We start from the raw sequence: 10,559 nt of genomic DNA, 5'->3' as shown, positions 1-10,559 counted from the left end.
AAGAGAAAAAAATACTCATTTTTATGAGTACAATGGCGACAAGGACAGTTTATTTACCTTTGGAGATAAGGTTTACCATACTGCAGGGTAGGGGTGTGCGGGACAGAATTTTTTGGGTCGGAACGGGAAATTCTTTAAATCCCGACATTCGGGACGGGGAAAATTCTCAATTTCCCGAAAAAGTCAGAAAATTTTTGGGACGGGATGTGTTCGAAATTTCCCAAAGCTCTTGAAATCTCGAATTCTACCCGTAATTTCCATCTTAAGTGCTTGTTTTTGCATTTCTGGTACAATGCAGAGAACGTCTAGAATTGACGACGTTTTAAAATGACCATTCGGAATTTCCAAACTGCTTGGGATCCCAAAAAGGCGGGAAGTCATTTCCGGAAGTCGGGATCGGGACGGAAATTTTCTTTCCCGATCCCGCACACCTCTACTGCAGGCATAGGCGCCGACTCCATGGGGCTTGGGGACCGTGTGTTTTAAACGTTTAAAACAAAGTGTTTTAAACATGCCAACCCTGATACGAGTACAATAGACCGAGGCGACACGATGCATAGTACTGAGAAAAGAGACCAGTCCAAGCGACACTTGCATTTTCTCGTGGTGAATTGGTTCGAAAGGAAGTTTCAGACTGAAGCGATACGTGTCTCTTGAAAACCAATATTAAAAAATAAACAACACCTTTAAAATTAAAGCGACACGACAAATTACAGGTGTCGCTTCTCGCTTTCATGTCGCTCGGACTAGGCCGTTTTATCAATACTGTGCATTGTGTTGCCCCGGCCTGTTATTTGCGCAAGCGTGGTGAATGGTTTGCTTTAGATCGAATGCTTCTGTGCGAAATCTCGATATCGCTTGCCGCTTCAGTCTGAAAACTCCCTTGTTGATTGAAGTAAATTCGTGCAAGTGAAAGTGGCATGCCACATCATAGGTTCTCCCTAAATCCCTCAGGCGGAAAGGCGAAGTTGAAAGCACATATATTTACTAGCATTTGCATGTGTCATTACTTCTGCAGATTTGTTGGCAAAGATTCACTTAAGCATACTTTATAATATAATAATATCACTAGTTTTATAGAATTCTCTTTCCCTCACTTTTCCATTTACAAAATTATTGAATATATCTAAACTTTCGTGCGTTTTGAGTTCGTCGTGCGTGTACATGAGCTATACAACTGGCGGCCGCAAAGACACCTCTTTTTAATAATCTGCTCTGCAGTTGATCATCTGACGGATTCTTGACGCCCACTCCTTCGTAGTAGAACTTTAACAAATACCTTTCTTGACTATCGTCGCACAATTGATGAAAACAAGCGCTCATTTCTTACTTCGTATGCCGATGAATCTGTACTGGAAAGAACGGAAACTGGCCTAAACCGGAAGTTCCGGGGGGACCGGGCAAGACATCACCAATGTTTATGTTTACATTTTTAACACGGTCCATAGGACATGTTCTAATTGCTACTTGCTTTCCTCGACTGGATTCTGTGGAACAGCCAATCAGAGCAAAGTTTCGCCATGTGAAATGTATGACGTATACAGCATGAAAGGCGCGTTGAGTTACACCGTGTGCACGGTGTTTACATTTGAAACAACGAAAATATTCTTCCATACCTGTACAGTAAACGTTGTAATGTATGTATATAAGCAACGTCATTGTTTTGTACCTAATAACGTTTTATACGAAACGTTATTCCTCTTATTATTGAATAGTTATCGGCTTTTAAAAATGTGAAGTGATACATTGTTTACATCTCACGCGGCCGCCATTACAACTTCCCTCGTATGGGAACAGAAGTCTGGGCCTCCCCGATGGCGCAGTGGTAGCGTCGTCGCCTTGTAATCAAGGGGTCCCGGGTTCGATACCCGGTGGAGGCACAAGTGGTTCGGATCCCACTTTAAACTGTAGGTCCAGTCCCAATTAGCCTTACTGTGCATAAAGTGGACTTAAAACAACAAATCAATCAATCAATCAATGGGAACAGAAGTCTATCGACAAGTACGCTGATAAGTGTCGTGTGAGTCGAAAACTAGCAAATTGGTAGCCAGTCCAGCGCCAACTAGGGCATACCTAATGGAAAGCCAGTTCCGTGTGATGCGGGCTTTATCTTACCAAATCCCAAGAGTTTGCAAAATGTAGATTAGTAGTGATATATTAACTCTTTGGAGAACTGCTGAATGACTAATGCATTCGAAGCTAAATTGAGGGTGAATTTTATATTAGGGAGGGATGGTCAACAATTTTCAGATTCGGATTAACCGGTTGCGAAAATTCCCAGACTAGGATCCGCATCCAGTTAATAGAACCGGGTACCCGAATCTGTATCTCAGAGCCAAGGACGTATTTAGGGGGGTGGTCCAGGGAGTTCGGACCCCCCGAAAGATTTATAAAGTACTAAAATTAAATAATGAAAATATACTCGTTTAGCATTTGTTGTATAATTTCCTCTGAACTTATTGGAAGACAAGGATTATATTGGGATTATAGGGCTTTGAGACACGAAGGACGTATGTAGGTGGCCCGGACCCCCCCCCCACCGAATTACTTATTAAGTACGAAAATTAAATAATGAAAATATACTCGTTTAGCATTTGTTGTATAATTTCCTCTGAACTTATTGGAAGACAAGGATTATATAGGGATTATAGGGCTTTGAGACACGAAGGACATATTTAGGTGGTCCGGACCCTCCCCACCCGAAAGACTTATTTAGTACGAACATTAAATAATGCAAATATACTCGTTTAGCATTTGTTGTATAATTTACTCTGAACGTATTGGACAGAAAGGATTATATTGGGGTTAAAGAGGTTTGAAGGATACGAAGGACGTATTTAGGGACGTCCAGGGGCGCGGACCCCCCGAAAGACTTAGGAAGAACTTAAATGAAGTAATGAAAATAGCATTTGTTGCATAATCGATGGTTATTAATTTCCTCTGAACTTTTTAGAAGGCGAGGATTAAATTGGGATCATACGGCTTTGAATGACATTACAAAGATGATTTATGTATACATTATTGCTCAAAATAATGTGCATAAAATTTTAATCAGAAATTTACTTTTCTCCAACTACATTTAACATCATTTTTGTTTTTCGAATAGTATTCAATTATTATTATATTTGACATTAATTTCATTGCCAGGGCACTTGTTTTTATGTAAATTATTCCGATCTTAACTACAGGTAAGCTACGTAATGAATATGCGCTATTATATCTCTAATTTCAGCCTTTTTACCTAATCGTGTAACAATAATATAATGTTAATTTATGTATTGTAATTAGTATTAATTTGGCCGCGGTGGCTTAGTTAGTAACGTGTCTGACTATCATGCTAAAGGTCCCGGGTTCGAACCCCGGCCGGTTCAAATCCGGGAACATTTCTAACGTTGGCCGGCGCCCACCCAGCGTCGAATGACATGGGTACCTGGGGGAAACCCTGGCGGGGGGGTTCTCACGACCGGATTAAGTAAGTGTGGGGCGTTACCCCCACACCCCTATACGCCTTCAAGGCGTGGTGCTGAGCACAGGGGAGCCCTTTACCTTTTTATTAATTTGATTTTATAAAATTATTTTAATTTAAAGATTATTATTATTATTATTACTCCTGAGACACTTGGTTCGGACTCCCCCCCGAAACATATTTCTAGATACGTGCCTGCTCAGAGCAGAATACTTCTGATTGTTGTATGCATTTTACATAAATGGTACAAGACTAATACCTGACTATTATATTATATCAATACTATCCAACTTTCTATCACTATTGTAAGGAAATATTATAGTCAGTAAGTTCACGTATTTACGCCACTATAATATTTTGAATCCAGTGCAAACACCATAAAAGGCACATTGGGGGCATGTGGGGATAGGGCCCCACACGTTATCTATCTCGACCATTTTGAAGGTAATGTGATCATCACCATGCTCCAGCAGCTTTTACCCTCAGGTACCCATTGAATTCAGGCTAGGTGAGCCTCAGAGCCGCATTTATGCGGGGACAAGGCCGGGGAAAATTCCGACCTTAGACCATCCACCCGGGGAATCGAACCCGACTCTCCCGCGTGGCAGTCAGGCACCCTATCACCTCTTTAATATTTTTTAAAGTAAAGGCCATAAGCGCCAGCTTTCCCCATACAAACTCATATAATATATTCAATTCTCGAGTTTTTCATTCAGGACAGATAGCCGGCCTCCGTGGCGGAGTGGTTAGCACATCGAATCCCGGCCTGGGCATGGATGTTGTGAGTGTTCATTCATTAATTTCATCATATCATCACTCATCCCCATCTTCGCAAATTTACCAAGAGTGGCACAAGAAGCGAAGTAAAATCAAGCAAATCAATCATTTAGGACAGACAAACAACATCCATGTCCGAACCAGGATTCGAACTCGGAACCTCTGCCGTCGTAGCGGGTTGAGATGACCACTCCACGCCAATAAAGACCACCGCTGGTCCCTTATATTATTCTACCAAATATTCTCCTCATTTTTCATGCGCTTTGATGCAACTATAGTTCAGGTGCGGATTCACGGGAAGGGCGACAAGGGCAATCGCTCGTCCCAATTGCCAGGTTTTCGAATATATTATTATGCCTAATATTAATATTAAGTCCACTGTACGCTCATGATAAGATCATCGGAATTGGATCTACAGGCCCTGTGCAACGTGCCTCAAAAGGGGATCCAACCCAAGACCCCTTGAGAGAATAGCTTCTTGGTTTCTTTACTTATTTACTTCACTTGTCATCTAATATGTCAGTTTACCGTGGCATTGGGAAGGATTATGATAACTACTTACAATAATAACAATTCATTCTAGCTCTAAATCCACCTTTGTTGCAAATCCATTCTCTAATCTCTAGAACGTGTAAGTCAACTTGGATGATTTCATTGATTTGTTTTATTTCACTTCGCTTTTCTGCCACTTTTGGCTAATCGCGACGATGAGGATGTGATGATAAAATTGGTGAAGGGACACTCACAAAGAACACCCATGATCAATGACGGTGATTTGAACCCGGATCCTCGGGCGTTGTAGCGCACTTTGCTAATCACCGGCATGGAGGGGAAGTCAGCCTTGTTCCTGTTTACTTACAGTACTATATCTTGTTCATAAATCAGTACAAGTGTAGGCCTCACTGATGGCGCCGTGGTAGCATCGTCTACTTGTTATCAAGGGAGTCCAGAGTTCGATACTCGGAGAAGACACATACTGGTTCGGATCCCACTTTAAACTGTTGGTCCAGTCCCGATTAGCCTCACTGTGCTTAAAGTGGACTTTTAAAGCACCAAATTAATCAATCAATCAATCAGTACAAGTGTATGTTAAAGTATTATAGATTCTGGATGAAGTTCGTCCCTTCCAACTATAACTTCTGGATCCACTACTTTTCGTTTTTTTTGTGTGTGTGTGTGTATTTTCCCCTTCCTGCCAGAACGCTTCCGCAAACGGTACAAGGAAAGGCTGGGGCAATAACAAATGAAATAATGCGGACAGTATGGAAATTGAAGAAATATGATATACATTTTGTGGAAAAACTGTATCGTACATTATTAATAGGGTCAATAGGGTACGGGAACGAGATATGGGGAGCAAAGGGGGGCGATGTACTAAACGGAATCCAATGCACAATTTACTAGAGGGCTTTGCATATCAGCATGGGCACTGCAAACTGCGGCGCTTACTACGGGAGAATACGTGGGGTATGTTGAGAAGGGTTAAATACTGGGCGACATTAATATCGAGAAGGGAGAACTCTGTAAAAGGGCAAGCGCTGATGCAACAGGTACAAGGGGAGGAAATGGGAACATGGGCGAAAGAGATCAGAGGTAAACTATACGAAATTGGACTGGGACGGATCTGGGAGGGGGAACACGTCGACCAGGGGACATTACAATTAGTGAAACAAAGATTAGAGGATATAGATAGGCAGGAAACAATAGCGGAATGTGAAACCAAGAGATCGCTCGATCTCCAAAGAAGGGGACCGCGGGAATGGGGACAGGTACCGTACATCAAGAAGGTGAGCATGGTGGCAAGAAAGGGGTTGGCATGGATCAGGCTAGGGGGAAGAGACACAACACAGTAAAAAATGAGGAAGGGATATATAAATGCGTATTATGCAATGGTGATGATGGGACAGAACATTTATTCTTATGTCAGGACACGCGGGTTTTGCAGGAGGAGAAGCTACACTACATAAGCTTGGAAAGTGTGTTCGAATCAATCGTAGTGCAAAGGAACATGGAACTATTGGAAAAAGTGGGGGTATATTTACAGTTAGGGGGAAAAGAAGTGTTGCACAGAGACGGGATAAGGAAGAGGAATAAGTGTTAGTTTAAGTGAGAACAGTTAAAACGACCAGAACTTCTATTTAACACCTATAAAGGAATGTAATGGAAAGTGTAGTCTGTAAGGAAAATCATAGTTGTGTAATACGAATAGATGTAGTGCGCACAGCCGATGGCTCGCACATGAGACGAGCAATAAATACTTACTTACTTACTTACACTCGCGGTTGGCTTGAAGGCACGGTCGACTTACAGCTGTCTGGAAGGAATTGCGGTCAAGTTCCAAGAATCACTCCCAAAATATCCGCTTTTGAATTGTTGACGTTTGGAACTTTTCAGCCTCTTTGGCTCAAGAAGGGGACATATGCCGATCAATAGGTCACTCTCAGACTCTTGTTCACCCTGTTTCAGGGTCTTCCTCAGACGAAGAACTAAACTAAAATTTTAGTTTAGTTCTTCGTCTGAGGAAGACCCTGATACAGGGTTGAAACGTTACATGTTAAGTGTTTTTATATCATAATAAAATGCAATGGTCAGCAACTTAGTGTTTTTTTTAAATATGGAAACAAGCAGGGACGGCGACAGGGGTGGCACCCCGATTGCCCACCCAAACAAATTCACTAAATACATATACTGAGAGATATGTGAATGTTGCAATAAATAAGTGTATTCTGGTGTTCATTACATGTATATTTTACTAATGAATATTATCTATACTAGAAATGTTCACATATCATCATCCCATAAAAAGCTGATTTAAATTTGTCATTAGAAAGCAAAAGGAATTACTAGAGATCTTGGAACAAGACAACTGTGACCAATTGAATACTCCTATGATTAGAAGCAGCTAGTGGGCTTAGGAGGCGCAAAATTATGCGGGGTATGGTCAAAATGAGATCAGGGTTTAGGGTGAGCTTGAGGGCTGCAGTTCCGGGCCTTCACTGGGGGAAAAACTGCTTTGAAAAGTACCACATACAGAAAAAAATTAGGTACTTCGGATGCGATGAAAAATATGTAGAAATACGTATAACTAACCACCTCATGTAGCTTGGCGAAATGTTATAACTGAAAGTGTGGAGGGGATTGGGGTGAGGTCTTGGTGATGTAAGCTCCGGGGCTTCATATATATAAATCCCGGCCTGCGTATGATTAAAATAATATTTAAATAAACAAATAAGAACCTCAGCGTTGCTTCCTCTAGCAACACAATAAATTATTTCGACTTTTTAATTAGGTCTACACAGTGGCGGCGAATGGGTTCCAAAACCAGGAGGGCAAAGACAGTATATTTCCCTTTGTAGATAAGGCTTAGCATAGTGCGGGGGCAAAAGTGGCGAAAAGTGGGGGGCAACTGCCCCCTTGCCCCCCTGATCGCCGCCACTGGGTCTACATTGAAATTCCAGAAGTGTTTCTTTCTTTATTTCATTACAATTTTTATATTTATATTTTACATTAGCCTGTCATTTTCAAATATCTACATGGTATACAAAATAACAACTTTGTATTCGTCTTACTAATAAATACTAATAAGAAGCAGTCACAATAACCACTACAATACCGAGTTATATTAATCTTGATGTAACAGTTATGTGGGTTTGGAAAAAGCAACAGAATTATTGAATTGATAATGGGTGGCTAATTCTATTTAGAAATCCTGGTTCCAGACATAAATTTTGCCTATCAGTTACGTAAACATGCGATTTTTCTTGTGCTTAACTTACGTAGAATTAGAAGAAGCTGTTGGAAGGAAAGCTTTATTTTAAGGGATTTGTTTTTAGAATGGTTTAAACTTTAGAAGCATCAGAGGTTTAGCCGAAAAGGTCAACAGAATCTGTAGATGGCGATGAAGTAAAGAAGAAAAGGTATATCACGAAGTATCCATAAGACAATTTTGTTTATTTGTTTTTAAGTCGAATTTTATGCTCCGATAGGCTAATCGGGACTAAACCTACAGTTTAGTGTGGAGTCCGAACCAGTGTGCAATATGCAGATGCTTCCACCAGGGGAGGGGGCAGTAGAAACCAGAACCTCTTCATTATAAGGCGACAACGTTATGCCATTTGAGAAAAAAAAAATATTCAGAAAGAACTCACAGGGAACGTGTTATATTAACACTTTAAAAGATGCGTTCATTTAAGAGGGTGTATTGCCAGAGACAACTATTTGAAACTTTCGGAAAACAACGTTATTGTTCACGGAGTTAGCTGCCTTATCCAACAATGAAACACTGTTAAATTGAAACTACCACCTAAACTTTCGAAGTGGTATGAACTAATGAAACTCCCCTTTTGGACGAGTAAGTGGCGGCTGGCCAAGTGCAACAAGTGCAGATGTTTTCACCTAATTTTCAAATTAATATTGACATTTTTCATTTGAGTAGATCAAAAATATGCCTTTGAGGCCAACTCTGATTTCTTGACCAAACGACCACAAAAAGTTGAAAAACTTATTTTCTCTCTCCGTTCCGTGCCTTATTTATTGCGCTGACGATGTTTCACGGGGGGCAAAAGGCAGTGATGAGTGAAAGATGAGCTCTCATCCTCTCATCCCTCTCATCCCTCTCATTCTCCTCTCATCCTCCTCTCATCCTCCTCTCATCCTCTCATCCTCCTCTCATCCTCTCATCTTCCTCTTATCCTCTCATCCTCTTATTCTCTCATCCTCTTATTTTTTGAAAGATGAGTGCACCTTATCGTAATTTTCCAAGTCTGGGACCAAATGTTTATATATCGTGACCTTCGTAAACCTCTCCTCTCATCCTCTCATCCTCTTATTCTCTCATTCTCTTATTCGCTCATCCTCTTATTTTTTTATTCTCTTATTCTCTCATCCTCTCATCCTCTCATCCTCTCATCCTCTCATCCTCTCATCCTCTCTATTTTTAGAATATTGTCGTCAACATTAGAGATAAAGTTGGAGTGCTGGAATCAACGGGACCAAATGTTTATATATCGTGATCTTCGTAAAGCTCTCTCTTGGGGGAACGATGTGGCATATACACACGCACGCGCTCTCATCCTCTCATCCTCTTATTCTCTCATCCTCTTATTTTTTGAAAGATGAGTGCACCTTATCGTAATTTTCCAAGTCCGGGACCAAATGTTTATATATCGTGACCTACGTAAACCTCTCCTCTCATCCTCTCATCCTCTCATCCTCTCATTTTTGAAAGATGAGTGCACCTTATCGTAATTTTCCAAGTCCGGGACCAAATGTTTATATATCGTGACCTACGTAAACCTCTCCTCTTATCCTCTCATCCTCTCATCTTTTGAAAGATGAGTGCATCTTATCGTAATTTTCCAAGTCCGGGGCCAAATGTTTATATATCGTGATCTTCGTAAACCTCTCTCTCGGGGAGGGAACGATGTGCCACACACGCGCGCGCGCGTATGTATTGTGACACAAACAAACAAACAAAATAATAATTGTTGTTTTTTAGGATACCTGGCCCCTATAACCTCGCCAGGGTGCGTGGTGCCCAGCCAAAAAAGAAAAAGGTTTTCTAACGGCTGCGGTTATAGATTACCGCACCTCTGTAGAGTTTCACGTGTTTTTTTTTTTTTTTCTCTCAAACTTCCATGAAACTCTACAGAGGACCTCCGTAATGCATGCAACGTGTACTAACGACTCTAGTGTTATTTGATGTTGTGATATTTTTGGATATAGAGTTTTATTGTGAGATATAGATAAAAATAATTATGTTTATTATAATATTTTCTTGATGAAGATGGAGAATATGTGAGTGTTACAAATAAAGTTGCATGCTTTTTTTTTCTAGTGTGTGTATGTGTTTTTGATGTTTCGACAGCATCTGAAACGATAAAAAGAAAGAATTTTATTGTTAATTTTCACGTGTAAAAACAACAACAAATTTTTTTTGTGCAAATTTTCTGATTGTCTCTCGTGCTATAGTGCAAAAAAAGATATTGTAACTGATAACTGATGAAATTGATATTGTAACTGATCTGAACTAGTGAAATTCGTATTGTGCCATTGTAACTGATTGTGCTAGTACTAAAAATTTCTTATTGTGCAAGAAAATAGATGTTAAAAACTTGTTAAAACTGCTCTGTGACCCTCTCATTCTTCACGTCGTAGGCGAAGGACTTCTCTGCAATCAGGATGACGCTACACAGGGTGTCCTCGGGCAAGGCATCGTGGAACACGCAGACGATCTTGATGTTGGTTCGATCGTTGACCACCACCTGCTTTCTTTTCGTGGTATTGATGACGGTCATGGGTCTCCGGGCTTTGAATT

The sequence above is a fragment of the Lepisma saccharinum genome, chromosome 10 (genome assembly GCF_977018435.1).
Source record: "Lepisma saccharinum chromosome 10, izLepSacc3.1, whole genome shotgun sequence".
NCBI classification, from domain to species: domain Eukaryota; kingdom Metazoa; phylum Arthropoda; class Insecta; order Zygentoma; family Lepismatidae; genus Lepisma; species Lepisma saccharinum.
The sequence above is the reverse complement of the archived record's forward strand: the minus strand, read 5'-3'. Positions refer to the sequence as shown.